The 18,678-nt window shown below is 37.0% G+C and overlaps 1 protein-coding gene and 1 long non-coding RNA gene across 9 annotated transcripts in view; one reads left to right on the top strand and one right to left on the bottom strand.

Annotated features, from left to right (window-relative positions):
- Nucleotides 1-18,678, bottom strand: part of LOC309661689 — a 278,933-nt gene that overhangs the window by 223,812 nt on the left and 36,443 nt on the right. The window lies entirely within an intron of this gene.
- The window catches only part of RBM46 (RNA binding motif protein 46), a 58,712-nt gene continuing 52,041 nt past the window's right edge, over nt 12,008-18,678 (top strand). For 6 of the 8 annotated variants that reach the window (XR_014264152.1, XM_082463535.1, XM_082463541.1 and 3 more), the window contains exon 1: nt 12,008-12,196. The gene's annotated coding sequence lies outside the window, so the exon portion shown is untranslated. The other 2 variants (XM_082463537.1, XM_082463539.1) reach the window with 2 other exon arrangements.

The raw sequence follows: 18,678 nt of genomic DNA on the forward strand, positions 1-18,678 counted from the left end.
TGATTTATGTCAAAGAGTGCTCTTCCTATGTTTTCCTATAAGATTTTTATAGTGTCTGGTTCTACATTTAGGTCTTTAATCCATTTTGAGTTTATTTTTGTGTATGGTGTTAGGGAGTGTTCTAATTCCATTCTTTTACATGTAGCTGTCCAGTTTTCCCAGCACCATTTATTGAAGAGGCTGTCTTTTCTCGACTGTATATGCTTGCTTCCTTTATCAAGGATAAGGTGACCATATGTGCGTGGGTTTATCTCTGGGCTTTCTATCTTGTTCCATTGATCTATATTTCTGTTTTTTGCCAGTACCATATTGTCTTGATTACTTTAGCTTTGTAGTATAGTCTGAAGTCAGAGAGTCTGATTCCTCGAGCTCCATTTTTTTCCCTCAAGATTGCTTTGGCTATTTGGGGTCTTTTTTGTCTCCATACAAATTTTAAAATTTTTTGTTCTAGTTCTGTAAAAACTGCCATTGGTAATTTGATAGAGATTGCATTGAATCTGTAGATTGCTCTGGGTAGTATAGTCATTTTCAAAACATTGTTCTTCCAATTCAAGAACATGGTATATCTCTCCATCTGTTTGTGTCATCCTTTATTTCTTTCAACAGTGTCTTATAATTTTCTGAGTACAGGTCTTTTACTACCTTAGGTAGGTTTATTTGTAGATATTTTATTCTTATGGTTGCAGTGGTGAATGGGATTGTTTCCTTAATTTCTCTTTCTTATTTTTCATTGTTAGTGTATAGGAATTCAATAGATCTCTGTGCATTAATTTTGTATCCTGCAACTTTACCAAATTCATTGATTAGCACTAGTAGTTTTCCTGTGGCATCTTTAGGATTCTCTATGTATAGTATCATGTCATCTGCAAACAGTGACAGTTTTACTTCTTCTTTTCCAATTTGAATTCTTTTTATTTCTTTTTCTTCTCTGATTGCCATGGCTAGGACTTCCAAAATTATGTTGAATCACAGTGGCAAGAGTGGACATCCTTGTCTTGTTCTTGATCTTAGAGGAAATGCTTTCAGTTTTTCACCATTGAGAATGATGCTTGCTATGGGTTTGTCATATATGACCTTTATAATGTTGAGGTAGGTTCCCTCTATGCCCACTTTCTGGAGAGTTTTTATCATAAATGGGTGTTGAATTTAGTCAAAAGCTTTTTCTGATTCTATTGAAATGATTATATGGTTTTTATTCTTCAATTTGTTAATATGGTGTATCACATTGATTGTTTTGCGTTTATTGAAGAATCCTTGCATCCCTGGGAGAAATGCTACTTGATCATGGTGTATGATCCTTTTAATGTGCTGTTGGATTCTGTTTGCTAGTATTTTGTTGAGGATTTTTGCATCTATGTTCATCAGTGATATTGGCCTGTAATTTTCTTTTTCTGTAGTATCTTTTTCTGGTTTTGGTATCGGGGTGATGGTGGCCTTGTAGAATGAGTTTGGGAGTGTTCCTTTCCCTGCAATTTTTTGGAAGAGTTTGAGAAGGATGGGTGTTAGCTCTTCTCTAAATGTTTCATAGAATTCACCTGTGAAGCCATCTGGTCTTGGACTTTTGTTTGTTGGAAGATTTTTCATCACAGTTTCAATTTCATTACTTGTGATTGGTCTGTTCATATTTTCTTTTTCTTCGTGGTTCAGTCTTGGAAGGTTATACCTTTCTAAGAATTTGTCCATTTCTTCCAGGTTGTCCATTTTATTGGCATAGAGTTGTTTGTAGTAGTCTCTTAGGATGCTTTGTATTTCAGCAGTGTCAGTTGTTACTTCTCCTTTTTCATTTGTAATTCTATTGATTTGAGTCTTCTCCCTTTTTTTCTTGATGAGTCTGGCTAATGGTTTATCAACTTTGTTTATCTTCTCAAAGAACCAGCTTTTAGTTTTATTGATCTTTGCTACTGTTTTCTTTGTTTCTATTTCATTTATTTCTGCTCTGATCTTTATGATTTCTTTCCTTCCACTACCTTTGGGTTTTGTTTGTTCTTATTTCTCTAGTTCCTTTAGGTGTAAGGTTAGATTGTTTATTTGAGATTTTTCTTGTTTTTTGAGGTAGGCTTGTATTGCTATAAACTTCCCACTTAGAACAGCTTTTGCTGAATCCCATAGGTTTTGGATCATCATGTTTTCCTTGTAATTTGTCTTTAGGTATTTTTTGATTTCTTCTTTGATTTCTTCAGTGATCTCTTGGTTATTTAGTAACATATTGTTTAGCCTCCATGTGTTCATGTTTTGTATGTCTTCTTCTCTGTAATTTATTTCTAATCTCATAGTGTTGTGGTCAAAAAGGATGCTTGATATGATTTCAGTTTTCTTAAATGTACCAAGGTTTGATTTGTGACCCAAGATGTGATCTATACCAGAGACTGTTTTGTGTGCACTTGAGAAGAAAGTGTAATCTGTGGTTTTCGGATGGAATGTCCTATAAATATCAATTAAATCTATCTGTTCTATTGTCATTTAAAACTTGTGTTTCCTTACTAATTTTCTGTCTGGATGATCTGTCCATTGGTGTAAGTGAGGTATTAAAGTCTCCTACTATTATTGTGTTACTGTTGATTTCCTCTTTTATAGCTGTTAGCATTTGCGTTATGTATTGAGGTGCTCCTATGTTGGGTGCATATATATTTATAATTGTTATATCTTCTTCTTGGATTGATCCCTTGATCATTATGTAGTGTTCTTCTTTGTCTCTTGTAACATTCTTTATTTTAAAGTCTATTTTATCTGATATGAATACTGCTACTACAGCTTTCTTTTGATTTCCATTTGCATGGAATATCTTTTTCCATCCCCTCACTTTCAGTTTGTATGTGTCCCTAGGTCTGAAGTGGGTCTCTTGTAGACCATACATATGGGTGTTTTTTCTGTATCCATTCAGTGAGCCTGTGTCTTTTGGTTGGAGCAATTAATCCATTCACATTTAAGGTAATTATCGATATGTATGATCCTATTACCATTTTCTTAATTGTTTTGGGTTTGTTTTTGTAGGTCCTTTTCTTCTCTTGCATTTCCCACTTAGAGAAGTTCCTTTAGCATTTGTTATAGAGCTGGTTTGGTGGTGTTGAATTCTCTTAGCTTTTGCTTGTCTGTAAAGCTTTTGATTTCTCCATTGAATCTGAATGAGATCCTTGCTGGGTAGATCAATCTTGATTGTAAGTTCTTCCCTTTCATCACTTTAAATATATCATGTGGCTACCTTCTGGCTTGTAGAGTTTCTGCTGAGAAATCAGCTGTTAACCTTATGGGAGTTCCCTTGTATGTTATTTGTCATCTTTCCCTTGTTGCTTTTAATAATTTTTCTTTGTGTTTAATTTTTGTCAAGTTGATTACTATGTGTCTCAGTGTGTTTCTCCTTCTCTTTATCCTGCCTGGGACTCTCTGTGCTTCCTGGACCTAGATGGCTATTTCCTTTCCCATGGTAGGGAAGTTTTCGACTATAATCTCTTCAAATATTTTCTCGGGTCCTTTCTCTCTCTCTTCTCCTTCTGGGACCCCTATAATGCGAATGTTGGTGTGCTTAATATTGCCCCCAAGGTCTCTTAGGCTGTCTTCATTTCTTTTCATTCGTTTTTCTTTATTCTGTTCTGTGGCAGTGAATTCCACCATTCTGTCTTCCAGGTCACTTATCCGTTTTTCTGCCTCAGTTATTCTGCTATTGATTCCTTCTAGTGTATTTTACATTTCAATTATTGTATTGTTCATCTCTGTTTGTTTGTTCTTTAATTCTTCTAGGTGTTTTTTCTTTAATCTTCTAGGTCTTTGTTAAACATTTCTTACATCTTCTTGATGTTTGCCTCCATTCTTTTTCCAAAGTCCTGGATCATCTTCAGTATAATTATTCTGAATTCTTTTTCTGGAAGTTTTCCTATCTCCACTTCATTTGTTTGTTTTTCTGGGGTTTTATCTTCTTCCTTCATCTGGTACATAGTCCTCTGCCTTTTCATTTTGTCTATCTTTCTGTGAATGTGGTTTTCGTTCCACAGGCTGCAGGATTGTAGTTTTTCTTGCTTCTGCTGTCTGCCCTCTGGTGGATGAGGCTATCTAAGAGGCTTGTGCAAGCTTCCTGATGGGAGGGACTGGGTAGAGCTGGGTGTTGCTCTGGTGGGCAGAGTTCGGTAAAACTTTAATCTGCTTGTCAGCTGATGGGTGGGTCTGGGTTCCCTCCTTGTTGGTTGTTTGGCCTGAGGTGACCCAGCACTGGAAACTACAGGCACTTTCATGGGGCTAATGGGAGACTCTGGGAGGGTTCATGCCAAGAAGTACTTCCCAGAACTTCTGCTGCCAGTGTCCTTGTCCCCGCAGTGAGGCACAGCCACCCCCCACCTCTGCAGGGGATCCTCCAATACTAGCAGGTAGGTCTGGTTCAGTCTCCTATGGGGTCACTGCTCCTTTCCCCTGGGCTTGATGTGCACACTACTTTGTGTGTGCCCTCCAAGAGTGGAGTCTCTGTTTCCCCCAGTCCTGTCTAAGTCCTGCAATCAAATCCCACTAGACTTCAAAGTCTGATTCTCTGGGAATTCCTCCTCCCATTACTGGACCTCGAGTTTGGGAAGCCTGCTGTGGGGCTCAGAACTTTCACCCCAGTGGGTGGTCTTCTGTGGTATAATTGTTCTCTATTTTGTGAGTCACTCACCCAACACTTATTGGATTTGATTTTATTGTGATTGCGCCCCTCTTTCCATGTCATTGTGGCTTCTCCTTTGTCTTTGGATGTGGGATATCTTTTTTGGTGAGTTCCAGTGTCTTCCTGTTGATGATTGTTCAGGAGTTAATTGTGATTCTGGTGCTCTTGCAAGAGAGAGTGAGCAGACGTCCTTCTACTCTGCTGTCTTGAACCAATCTCCTAATGTGTTGCTTAAGGCCTGTTTCCTTATTGATTTTCTGTCTGGATGATCTGCCCATTGATGTAAGTGAGGTGTTAAAGTCCCCTACTATTATTGTGTTACTGTCAATTTCTCCTTTTATGTCTGTTCAAAGTTGCCTTATATATTGAGGTGCCCCTGTGTTGGGTGCATATATATTTACAATTGTTATATCTTTTTGTATTGATTCCTTGATTATTATGTAGTGTCCTGCTTTGTCTCTTATAACAGTTTTTATTTTAAAGTCTTTTTTGTCTGATATAAGTATTGCCACTCCAGCTTTCCTTTGATTTCCATTGATTTGGAATGGGAATCCCCTCACTTTCAGTCTGTATGGAAACAATTCCATTTGCCATTGTATCAAAAAGAATAAAATACATAGGAATAAACCTACCTGAGGAGGCAAAAGACCTGTAATTCAAAAACTATAAGATGCTAATGAAAGAAATTGAGGATGACACAAACATATGGAAAGAAATACCATGTTCTTGGATTGGAAGAATCAATATTGTTAAAATGACTATACTATCCAAGGCAATCTACAGATTCAGTGCAATTCCTATCCAATTACCAATGGCATTTTTCACAGAACTAGAACAAAAATTTTTTAAATTCATATGGAAACACAAAAGACCCGAATAGCCAAAACAATTTTGGGAAAGAAAAACAGTGCTGGAGGTATCACACTCCCTGATTTCAGACTATACTACAATGCTATTGTAATCAAAACAGTATGGGTCTGGCACAAAAGCAGACACATACATCAATGGAATAGGGTAGAAAGCCCAGAAATAAACTTGCACACTCATGGTCAATTAATCTACAACAAAGGAGGCAAGAATATACAATGGAGAAAAGGCAGTCTCTCCAATAAGTGGTGCTGGGAAAACTGGACAGCTACATGTAAAAGAATGAAATTAGAACACTTTCTAACACCTTACACAAAAATAAACTCAAAATGGATTAAAGACCTAAATGGAAGGCCAGACACTATAAAACTGTTAGAAGAAAACATAGGCAGAACACTCTTTGATATAAATCACAGCAGGATCTTTTTTGACACACGTCCTAGAGTAGTGAGAATAAAACCAAAAATAAACAAATGGGACCGAATTAAACTTCAAAGCTTTTGCACAGCAAAGGAAACCATAAACAGGACAAAAAGACAACCCTCAGAATGGGAGAAAATATTTGCAAATGAAGCAATTGACAAAGGATTAATCTCCAAAATTTACAAGCAGCTTGTGCAGCTCAATATCAAAAAAAAACCAACCCAATCAAAAAATGTGCAGAATATCTAAATAGACATTTCTCCAAAGAAGACATACAGATGGCTAGTAAACACAGGAAAAGCTGCTCAACATCACTAATTATTAGAGAAATGCAAATCAAACCACAGTGGGGTATTACCTCACCAGTCAGAATGGTCATCATCAAAAAACCTACAAGCAATAAATGCTGGAGAGGGTGTGGAGAAAAGGGAACCTTCTTGGACTGTTGGTGGGAATATAAATTGATACAGCCACTATGGAGAACAATATGGAGGTTCCTTAAGAAACTAAAAATAGAAGTACCATGGGACCCAGCAATTCCACTACTGGGCATGTAGCCAGAGAAAAACATAATTCAAAAAGACACATGCACCCCAATGTTCATTGAAGCACTATTTACAGTAGCCAGGACATGGAAACAACCTAAATGTCCATCAAAAGAGGAATGGATAAAGAAGATGTGGTACATATTTACAATGGAATATTACTCACACATAAAAAGGAACAAAATTGGGTCATTTGTAGAGACGTGATCGATCTAGAGACTGTCATACAGAGTGAAGTTAGTCTGAAAGAGAAAAACAAATATCATATTTTAATGCATATATGTGGAATCTGAAAAAATTGGTATAGATGATCTTATTTACAAAGCAGAAATAGCTACCCAGACGCAGAGTACAAAGATATGGATATCAAGCGGGAAGGAGGGATAGGATGAATTGGGAGACTGGGATTGACATATATACACTATTGATACAATGTATAAAATGGATAAACTAATGAGAACCTACTGTATAGCACAGGGTACTCTACTCAATGTTCTGTGGTGACCTAAATGGGAAGGAAATGCAAGAAAGAGGGGTATATGTATATGTATAGCTGATTTACTTTGCTGTACTGTAGAAACTAATACGACATTGTAAAGCAAGTATACTCTAATAAAAATTAAAAATAAAATAAAATTACCAGAAAGCTAAAAAAATAAAATAAAATAAAAATAAAAAGGAATAATAAAGAAAACCCCCCAAACCCCAAATAAGCAAACAAAAAAATGCAGACTGCATTGTGGATTATAATGGCATTCTATTTTCCCTTTAGAGTTCCATGGGCCCTGTATTCCCTGTATATGAGAAAATGCAAAATGTTCTTGGCACAAAGAAGGAGTCTCCTTCTGCTTCCTCTGCTGTGACAAGTGACAGAGTTGGATAGTCAGAGCTGTAGTCATCTAGGGAGGGCACCACCCATGGTGTGCAATAAAAGAAAAGTCATACCTGAGGTACTGCTTTGCTTCAGGAATCCTCCATGGCCAGGTTTACTAATGTCTCTGAGCCAAGCTGGCCTCAGCCAAAGTAATTTTCTTCATTGAACATATTTATCATGGCACTTTTAAAAAGTGCCATGATAAATATATAGAAGTTAAAAGTCAAATTTAAAAGTTTCTGTGAGAGCTAGTACATAAGATTGGAAGTCAGAGGTGAGGAGTTGGGGATCCAGTATTGCCGCTGACTGGCTCTGTGACGTGGGGCTGGCACTCCAGCCCCCCAGATGACTCTTAAGGTGTCAGTCAGCTCTGGTTCCATTGTACTTTGTTATCCAAGGAAGCACACAAGTACACCAGTGAGATAACACAGGAAAGAGTTCATCATGCTCTCTCCCCAACCAAGTGTTTATGTTTCTAATCTTGACTATCAGAAAATTATTTTTTACATGTGTCAGTTTTCTCATGTTATGAGTTAAGTCAGAGGGGGAAAATATTTTTTTTCTGCATTACCTAACACTATTTCTAATATTGTAGTTGATTAAAAAATTAATTGGATGACTGGATTTTTTTAACTGAAAATGGGAAACCAGGGGCCAGATGATCAGCATAGCTCTACCATTATTGACAGACGATGTTACTGAAAGATGAGTTACTAGCATTCCATATTCTAAGGTTTATTGCAGTTTTTTTCTACACTAGAAAGGCCACATCAAATTAATTTGGTGATTCTAGCATAATGGTTCTCCATTCTTTTTTTAAATTATTTTAATTTTTAAAATTGAGGTATAATTGACATAACACTATGTTAATTTCAAGTGTACAACATAATGATTCAATATTTGTATATAATGCAACATGATCACCACAATAAGTCTAGTTAACATCTACCTATATATAGTTACACCTTTTTCCTTGTGATGAGCACTTTTAAGATCTGCTCTTAGCAACTTTCAAATATGCAATACAGTACTATTGACTCTAGTCATCATGCTGTACATTACATATTACATCCACATGACTTATTTATTCTACAGCTGGAAGTTTGTACCTTTTGACCCCCTTCACCTTTTGCCCTCCCCTCACTTCCTGCCTCTGGGAACCACTAATCTATTCTCTGTATCTGCAAGCTCCTTTCATCTTTTCTTTTCTTTTTTCTTTTCTTCTTTCTTCCATTTCCTCTTTCTTCTTTCCTTCCTTCCACATAGTTACTAGCATTGCATATTCTGAGGTTTATTGCAGTTTTTAAAAGTGAGATCATACAATATTTGTCTTTCTCTGTGTGACTTATTCACTTAGCATAATGCTTTCAGGTTCCAACCATGTTGTCACAAATGGCAAGATTTTATCCTTTCTTATGGTTGAGTAATATTCCATTATATATATATATGAGCCACATATTCTTTATCCATTCACCCATTGATGAACAATTATGTTGTTTATGTGTCTCCAGGCCTTAGCTATGGGTTTACTCCCTGTGTAGACCATTAACCTATGTACAAAGATCCCAAAGATTTGTTGCCTTGGAAAGCTAGGTTGTTAATCATGGGAGGTACACTGAATGGATGTAAAGATGGCTTGGTGTAACCTATCACCAAAACTGGAAAAAGCGCTATTCTACTTTATAATCATCTTGGTACTGGCATTCACATCCCAGAGTCATGAAAAATTCAAATTAATCTGTCAGGCAGAAAGCAACAAATCAGGGTGAGAAAGTAAGGGGCAGTGAGTTGAATTAAACATATTTAATGTAAGTATGGAAAAAGCTCCTATACTTCTGAAAGGGTTTTGAGATATCATTTAGATTTGAGAGTCACCAAATTAAAGGAGGTTCTCTAGCTCCCAAGCTATATTCATTATTTCTATAAACATGCAAGTAGTTGCCATGTTTTTGGTGGATCTGTGCCATCATGGCCAGATATGGATGAAGGAAGCTCCAACACATAGAAAACAAAGCAGACTGCTACACAAGCCTCTTTTATATAAAACTGTTCACTTTTTACTCCTTTTATTAGGACCAAGCTGGATTTTAAACATTTATAAGGACTTCTCATTGCTTTTATTTCCCTTTTGGGGTTTTGTATTTTATAGAAGGTATGTGAAGATAACTTAATCCAAAAAGCTTGCATTTAATATGGGGAAAATACATTTACATGGTATCCAGATCCTTTATCCAATTATATTTTGCATACTCCTCCAGTTTTTTATTGGTAACTTTTTCTTTCCATGTTCCACAGTATTATTTATCTTTCTGGCATTTACAGAGCTCCCCTTCTATTTTCTCCCTCACCAATAAGTATCTTTCAACTTTTGGCTCCTTTTCAGTCAAAAACACCTCTACATAGCTTATCTTCTTTCTTCCATTCATTTGGATCACATTCCCCATAAACTTGCAAATAAACTTCTAATAAACCCTAATTTGGGATCTATTCCTGAAAAATAATTCAAGTTGGTATAAGTGTTTTAGATTCTCTTTTCTAGGAACCTTGAGAAATAAAGTTAAACGTCATTCCTTCAATTTTACATGTAAAGAATATAGTTCTAATAGCATTTGAGAAATATACCTATTTATAGGCTATGGATAATAAAAGATTTAGAAGGAATCTGACCAAAATGACATATAATATAAGCATCAGAGGGGTCTTTAAGTAACACTGTCTTATCTAAAGCAAAGTTCTTTGGCCTGACTCTAATGCCTATTGAGGAATTTTTCTTTATTTGGTTTCCTTTATACTTGGAGTAGAAGAAAAAGGAAAAAAGAAAACTGGAAATGTAAAACAACCCTTCAGTCTACTTCCAAGAACATCTTGTGCAGCTCACAAGATAACATCTCCACCTAGTGTCATTTTAAGGATCCTACATCAACTCCTTAAAAAATGATTAAACTTTTCAGACTAATATGTCTAACACAATTTTAGTTAGTTTAACCTTAAACATGTGTTATTTAGAATTAATTAATTGGAATTGAGGAGGCATCAGCATGAAAATTAAGAATGTAAGGAATCTTTTTCTTCAGAGAAATAAAAAGAGCAGCCACAAATAGTAATCAATATGATAGAACAATTATCATCCTTGTAGTTCCTGAAGTGGAGAAATGACATGTTTAAAAAAAAAAAAAAGCTAAGTAGGTGTATCCCATCAGTCTAGGTTTTCTGGTTGCTGTACTTTGAATGCATGCAGCCTATATAAATGAGATTGGTATTCATTGACTGAAAGGCAGAGATTTTAGGGAAGAGTATTCGTTGAGCTTCTAGTATGCATTGAGTATTATGCCACTTGTTTCTGGACACACTTTGAGACAGTATAATATAGTGGTTTTGTCTGCAGGTTTCAGAGACAAACTGGGGTTACTTATCTGCTATATGACCTTGAGTAAACTACTTAAGCTCTGTGTGTCCCAGTTTCCCCAACTGAAACGTGGGGCTACAGGGGGCTAGCATGTTTGCCAAAGTTACTGGGAAAAATAAATGAACTAATATGTGAAAATCCCTTAAAGTTGTTTCTGGCACATAGTAAGTGCTCATTATTAACATCATCATTTAAACCTCATGAACCCCATTTTAAACTGGGGCTCAGAGAAGTTATTTCTCCAGGGTGTCATAATCACAAAATGGTAACATAGGGATATGAGCCCAGATCTGTATGACTCCAAAGTTCATTGCTCATTCCTCACTGTTGGAGTATGTTAAAAAAAAAAAAAAAAAATTCGTTAGTGCCTCGAATATATGGAGACAACAAATTGAAATCACAAATTAGTGTAGAAGAAAGCAACACGAGGTTGGGAATTAGGGGGCCTGTGTTACTGTGTTAACTCAGTGGATTATTCTGGGCATCAAGTTCCTCCTTTGTTAAAGGAGACGCTACATGATCTAGGTTCTTTCCAGTTCTAATATTCCATGAATCTATGGAGTTGGTTCCTAAAGTCATCTTTTTCTTTCGTTGTCTGCCATATAAACCCAAGCTCTATCTTTAAAGGAGGCAAAATTCAGGGTTATGCGTGCAGAATGCGACACAACCGTATCCATGAAAGCTGGTTTTACACGAGTACAACCTGGTTCTTCAGCTCCACCACCGCCAAATCACTCTCCCAACTGATTAGCGGTAGAGTCCGACCTGTTACTACTAAGTCTCCGATTCAGCCCAACCTCTTGCGCACTTAAACTACTCAATCTTTACAAGTCTAGTCTATTGCAAATCCTCCTTTTCGGCGTATACCTCCCCACCCCCACCCCCACCCCCAAGTCCTTATTTAAAGAGGTCCATAGTTAGTATATATGACTGTCTTGGGTCAGACTAGCAGTTTAAGACTTGAAAACGCTGAGAAAAAGAACCTTTACAATGCATCCACATTCCCCCCAAGTAAGAGAACTACGGAAGTTCAAATCACAGCCCTTGTTTTTAAACGTCTCAACAAAACACGCAGGACCCTTTTTTGGTATCAGTCTGCCCAACTGCGCCGACAACTGGCTCTTCTCGCTCCAATTGGCTAAAGCGTCTGTCACTCCAAGAGTTTTTTTCTCCCCTTCCAAGAGCCACCTTCGGATTTAAACCTTGGTCCCGCCCGCTCCCCCGCCCTCCCTCCCTGGGGCTGGCCACTGATTGGTCGAGGCGTCATTCCGCGTGGGCTGCCAAGGCCACCAAGCGCTGCGCCAGCTAGGCGCGAGGACCGCGCGAGCTCCTGCACGTGGGCTCCCCTCCCCCCTGCGGCGACCACCGCTCCGACCGACTGGCTCCGAAACGGTGGCGGCGGTTTGTGGTCGTTGGTCCCAGGGATTTAGGACGAACATTTGAAGACTCGAGGGGTGAGGAAGGGATGGGGGTCGCGGGGACACTGCCAAACCGCTGGGAACGGCTGGAGACCCTGCCTCCTGGCTGCAGAAAGCCCTGTCCGACTCCCTGCCCCGGCAATTGCGCAGCGTGGACCCAAGCCCGGCGGGAGGCGGTGTTTGCGGGTTGCCCCAGCCCCGTCGAGCAGCGGGAGGGCAGGTGCCCTCAGCGTGGCTTCCCGCCCCAGGGGCATCTTTTGAGCAGACTAGTCCCGCCGTCGCCGCTCGCCCCGCGTGGCCCCGCAGGCAGTCCGGCCCCAGCCCCGCGGTCCCGTCGGGGCCCCTCTGCGGCTCCTTCCGTCCGCGGCGCCCTGCCCTCTCTCCGCCTTATTTCCGCTCTCCCCCGCCGCCTTCCGGCCGCTTCCCATCCGCTTCCCTCCATGTTCTTCTCCTAACACTCTTCTTCTGTCGATCGCCGCAGGTCCAGGCCGCCCGCCTGACCTCCCGGCCGTGCAGCCGTTGTCGCGCCCGCGCGTCCCCTCTGGAGGCTTTGGGACGACTCCCTGGGCGTCCGACTGCTGGGTGAGATTTGGCAATTACGTCGTTCTTTTTCATCGAGTTGTAACGGGGATGAGCCTCGAAGTTTCTTCTCTGCCTTGGACTCTCTTCTGTTCCTCCCCAAGGGCTCTCTTGTGTGTCGCGTGTTGAAAGTGGCGGGCTGCGGGTGGAGAGGGCGATACCGACCCCTCTCCCCCGCGACAAGCGGCGCGCAGCCATGGACGGTGTACACGCGTGAATACCCGCACAGTATCATCTTTGTTTCCTAACGCCAGATGATTTTAATTACTAAGTAAATAAAAATATTTTTTGGAGGTACCGGAAAGACCGCTGAACCTGGAGTCAGGAGACCTGGGGTTTCATCCTTGCATTGGTTTGAATTCTGAGATCCTTGTGAAGCTGCTTGGTTTATTTGGGCACCGTTGCTTCATATGTGAATTTAGTTTAGCTAATGTTGACGTTTCTTTAAGCTGTCTCTTTACATTCTTGATGAATACTCTATAGCCTTTATCGTATATGGTGATTCTAATATAGGCCAATATCATGGAACATCAGCAGGTGCTTTTAAAGACTTGCCTTCTTTTACACTCTGTACCACTTTGTGTTTGAGTATGATGCTATAGAACCAGGAAGCAGGATATGTTGCATGTATAAGTAGACTAACATATAAATAACATTCGCGTGTTAATAGAATTTTGCTAATTTAAATAATTAGAAGGTATTTTCCTTTGAAGAATCACTGCAGTGTATAGTTGAGGAGTTCGACAAACTTCCATTTAGAGCTTTTCAGAATTAAAGTTCATCATGGGCTCTAATGACATATTCCTTTCCAGAGTACACATTAAAGATATTCTATTTTAAGAATAGCTTGTTTGCAATTATGTGCCATTATAGACATAAAGATTACTATTAGTGCTGCAGTTATTAAATATTAGCAGTGCCGTAATTAGCACTGCTTCAATTGCTAATTTTCACTTAAGAAGATGGAGTATTCAACTTGAACATAATTACCTAAGATTATAATACATATCAACACTTGAAATATAAAGTGAAATGTAAAGTATATTTTATTGAAAAATAAGATGTAGCATTACTAGATATATAATGAGGTAAAAATTATTAGTAACAAGAATATGCCCAATTTGTGGACAGAAATTAAGCCTTATATTTTTAAGGGTGTCATTTTTGTTGTTAGGAAACTTAGACATGCTAGTTTAAGGAGGGTTTGGTGTAAAATCTGTCCAGATATGCATATTAATGCTGGGTGTTGTTTCTCATTTTATTACCTGAGAGTTGGTGAAGCACGAAAATGAGGGAAGAAAATATGATCTCTGTGTTCAAATTGTAACAGATTTCAGGTGACAGATTATAGAAAACCTTATGTAAGCAATAGTAATGCATAATTTTGTAGTAGTGTACAAGAATTTTGGTCCTATCATGGATAGCTTTATCTGAAGTTCAAAGAGCATATTACACTTTTGTATCCAAAGCACTATAGTAAAAATTTATTTTTAGTTACAATTATTTTTTAAAGTAGTTCAATTTTTAAGTCTTTTCTGAATTTAAACCTGCCCTCCACAGTATTGCTAGAGGTTGTGAGACACCTAGTACTAAAACTTTTTATACTTTATGTATTTAGCTTCTAGGAATAAAAATGTGCTCTCATTCTTTTATAAAAGTAATGGAATTGAACTGATCCATTTATATACCCTTTTAATGTTAGACTTACACATCCATACATTTTTGACTAATCCTTCTCATTTTTCCAACCATGTTCCTGTAGTGCAGTCTGACACTAAAATGAGTTGTTGCTAAAAAACCTCCATTGACCTGCTAACCATGTGCCATGTACCACACTCAGTAACAGCTGAACAAGTGAGGAATTTAATGCCATGTAATTTAAGGGATGCCTTAAAGATCTAATGTGCTTTCTATAAATGTATTTTGATATTTTCAAAATTAATACTTTTTCACTATTGCATTCAGTTTTTAAAAATCCAAATAAAATTTATAAAATGTTCATTTTTACAACTTCATAAATTTTTACAGTAATTCAGAAGATGAAGTTTCAATTTAAGTAGTTTGAACACCACTGACAAGTTCCTTTAGATGAATGATTAATTTTCATTTATATTTTGCTAAAATTGTGCTTGTTATTTTTTCATTAATATATTTTCTATTTTGAAAGGCAGTAAGAATTTGAAATTTTATACTTTTGTTAACTTATTAAGATGTTTAATATTAATGAAGATATAGTTAGCATTTCAAGCTAAAGGCTTGATTCAAATTGCTGCTTCAATATCTATCCTGTGATTGCCTATGCTATCTTGGACTTTTGCTTTATAGCTTAGTGGATTTTTTTTTTTCTTTTTTTTCTACTTTTGAAACTGAGATGGAGAGGAATCTTTGAAAGTCCAAAGTTTAGGAAAAAAAGATTTAGCTGTGAAAGCTAGAGTTTATAGGGTACAACAACTTTTAATCTATCCTTCCCACTTTTTTTTTTTTTTTTTTGCATAAACCATGTATGCCATTCTCATGCTCAGGACCCTCCTTCCTTTACTCAGATTCCTTGGGTCAGCAGGGTAGGAAGAAAGTTTGTAAAACACTTAGGACAGTGAATACACAGCTGAAAGTGGCAGAGGTCTAATTGAGCCTTGGAGGCTTCAGTTGGTATGTCAGCTTTGTCATAATGTATTGGACTGCTATGCTTCCTTGGAATTTTGGTAATTCTCAGATTGATTCTGGAACATTTTGGAATGAATATAAAGATATTGTATGCCTGTTTTAGATTTGATTTATAATTCTCTGGTTGAGGTTCTTGAATTCTGGCTCTTTTAGAAATGTATTTTGGTTAAATTAAGTATGGTCTTCATGTTAGATATTTTTAAACTTTCTTAATTGTGACTTAGATATGTGTATATGTTACTTGTGTTTTGGAGACTTTAAGATAAGAACATACTCCTTTTTAAAGAGAGGGTAGGATTGGTGACTTTCCAGTATATCTTATACTTCTGTAATTTCAAGTTTTTATATTTTGATTGAGATTTCTTGAAATGTACTGAATATAATGTACGTTTCTAGTATTTCTTTAGTGAAAAGAGTCTTTAATGTGGAGTCTGGCCTATTGGGGGCTTTAGATAATGTCTTCAAAAATATAACTTCAGTGACATGGATTAACCCAAAATATATGTCTATAAAGTAATTGGAGGGGTGAGGTGAGTTGCAGAAATCAGCCATTTAGATCAGGCTACGCATTACAGTAAAAAAAAAAAAAAAAAGTCCAAGACTTCTTTGGATAAAATGGAAGCAGAAGCAGTATTTATCTATTAGGTTTATAGGCAGTAAATTTCATGTGTAAGGTAGCATATTAAACTAGAGTCTTTTTTTCCTCATCCTTCTTCCTGCAGCCTGTTTTAAAAATGGAAATCTCACACTTTGCTTTTCTCCACATTGTATCAACATGATGTCTTTAGTGTAGTGGGCCAGTATGATGTCCTGTGGGATGTTTATTCCATTAAGGTTCCTCTAGACTAAATGATAGAAGAGAGCCAGAGTTTATAAATCTCTGAGGGCTTGAGCCTCAGGTCTTTTCAGTTACTAGTTTTGTGACCTTAAGCAAATTTCCTTACCTTACTTTTGATTTTCCAATGTATAAAATTGGAGGCGGTTTGAGGTCCACTTGCAATTATAATATTTTCTTACTGTAAAGTCTTCAGTGATGGTATAATGGCAGAACGTAGAATAAAAACCATCTTAAACGGAGAAAGGTAGTTATATCATTTAAAATGCTTTTGATTTTAAAGGAATGATAGTAGAAAAAAATTGTGTTTAAAGACAAAAGGTTGGTTAACTAATCTTTCTCTCATTAATGATTTTGATTGTCAAAGAGTAGCATCTCTTTTATAAGAATCTATTAATAATACATTGATTTATTTATTGGGATTTGATGTCACATTAATAAAATATATTCCTGAAGTGTAGTGTAAGGTACACAGATGAATATACAGACTTAAGACTTTTCCCTTGATAAGACTTCTTTCCTACTTCTGCCATTTAGTAAATAAATGAGGCCAGTAAATTAAAAGAATCTGAAAATTATATAAAGAGAAATGAGACGTTACTAGCCATGATGAAATGAACATGGAAGGAGGAATCGAGGAAAAGCTGAACAGCTTTTTACCTTTTCTGGAGATGGGCCTTTACAATGTAGCTTTATTATTTAAAACAAAAGTTCTTTAGGATATCACATATACCTGTTCTTCAAGTGTAAATACATTTTTAAAATGAATTATCAGTACCCAAATAATATTAATGGGTGGACATTCTGTTTTATTACAAGGATGACAGAATGTTGACTATTTAAGCGAATGTTGAATTCTGTTACTATTCACTGGTTAGACTAGGGCAGATTTAAGTTGTTTTTTTATTATATTTGGAAAGATAGCTCTTAATTAAGCTTGGACATATGTGAAAATTGTGTCTTGGAAGAGGGGGATAAGTTAGGTCATTTCATGTATGGAGCACCAGTTGGATTAGAGAGGAGGGTGGGAAGAACTGGTGGGTTAAACCTAAGAAGATGAAATTCAGTATGACTCTAAAATCTGGTTACGTGATATAGTCTAGGACAGATTTGGGTTTTTTGGTTTTTGTTTTTTTGACAGTTTGCTTAATTTGAACTGTGAGTGTCATGCAGCTGTGTAAAACATGTAATCTTTCTCTGTACTGGTGGACTTTTCAGTCTTGGCCATCATGCTTTCAAAGGAAAAAGAGGATAGTGAGGGAACATGAAACTATACAAGAAGCAGTTAATACACCCATTTTTCCAAATGGCTCTATAGAAAGCTAATAGAGGTACTAAGGAAAGTTAGGGTATCATATTGAAATGTTTGGAAAACACTGAATTAAACAGAGCTGAAAGGTTTGTTTAACTAAAACTTTCTGTGGGCTTAAATATGCTGGTGTTCCTTGTGATGCTGTTAAGAGGAAGGTATAGTGATTCTCAGATGTTTTTAGGCATTGAACACAATTTTGAGGCCTATTTGTTAATAACTCCTGGAATAATCATTTTAGGGACATCAATTTAGAAGATGTTGGGTTAAAGAAACTGATAATGTTTAGCCTAGAGAAGAGAAGAATCGTTTTTCAAATGCAGTTGTATGAAAGAGGCATGTTCAGTTTGGCCAGAAGAATAGAGTCAGAACCTATAGGTGAAAGTTACAAGGAAAGAGATTATGATCCATTAAAAGGAAGAACTTTCTTAAAGAGTTAGCCAAACTTACGTTGCTCTAGTGGATAGTGAGTCTGTTGTAAGAATTCAAGAATAAGATGGATGACTGCTCTGCAGCAATATTATAAAGAAGATGTAAACATCAGGTGGGTGGTTGAATTAGATGATTTTTAAGGTCTCTGATAAGTTTGAAATTATTTTATTAGGGGTTTTCCAAAAAGTTTTTGTTGATGGATTTTTTTTCCCTCTAAGTTTGTACAGTGTTGTGGTTTTTTTTTTTTTTTTTTTTAATTGTAGTTTTTCAAAGAAGGCATGAACAATTGATTAGTTATTTTAACCTTTTTTTTTAAACTATTCTGAAAAAAGTCTGGATTCAGGTACTGGTATTGCAGTTTATAAGTTATATGATCTCCAGCAAATTATATCACTCTTTGGAAATCTCAGATTATTAAATAACTAAAATGAGGGTAATATAAAGTAGGGGTTTAGGAGTCCAGTATTTAGGCAGATGGGTCTCTAATTTGCATATCTACCCTACAAGTGCTATGACTTTTGTCTCTCTTAGTCTTAGTTTATTTATTTTTAAAATGGAAAAGAATACTTACCTCACAGGGTAAGTACTAAATGAGATAATGTGTATAAAGTGCCTGTCGTCATGCAGAGTATATAATGTGGTAAATAAATGAGTGCAGAAATAAGCATAAAATGGAATTTCAGAAATTAGTAAAAGTAA

This window comes from Balaenoptera physalus (genome assembly GCF_965194825.1).
Source record: "Balaenoptera physalus genome assembly, chromosome: 5".
Lineage (NCBI taxonomy): Eukaryota > Metazoa > Chordata > Mammalia > Artiodactyla > Balaenopteridae > Balaenoptera > Balaenoptera physalus.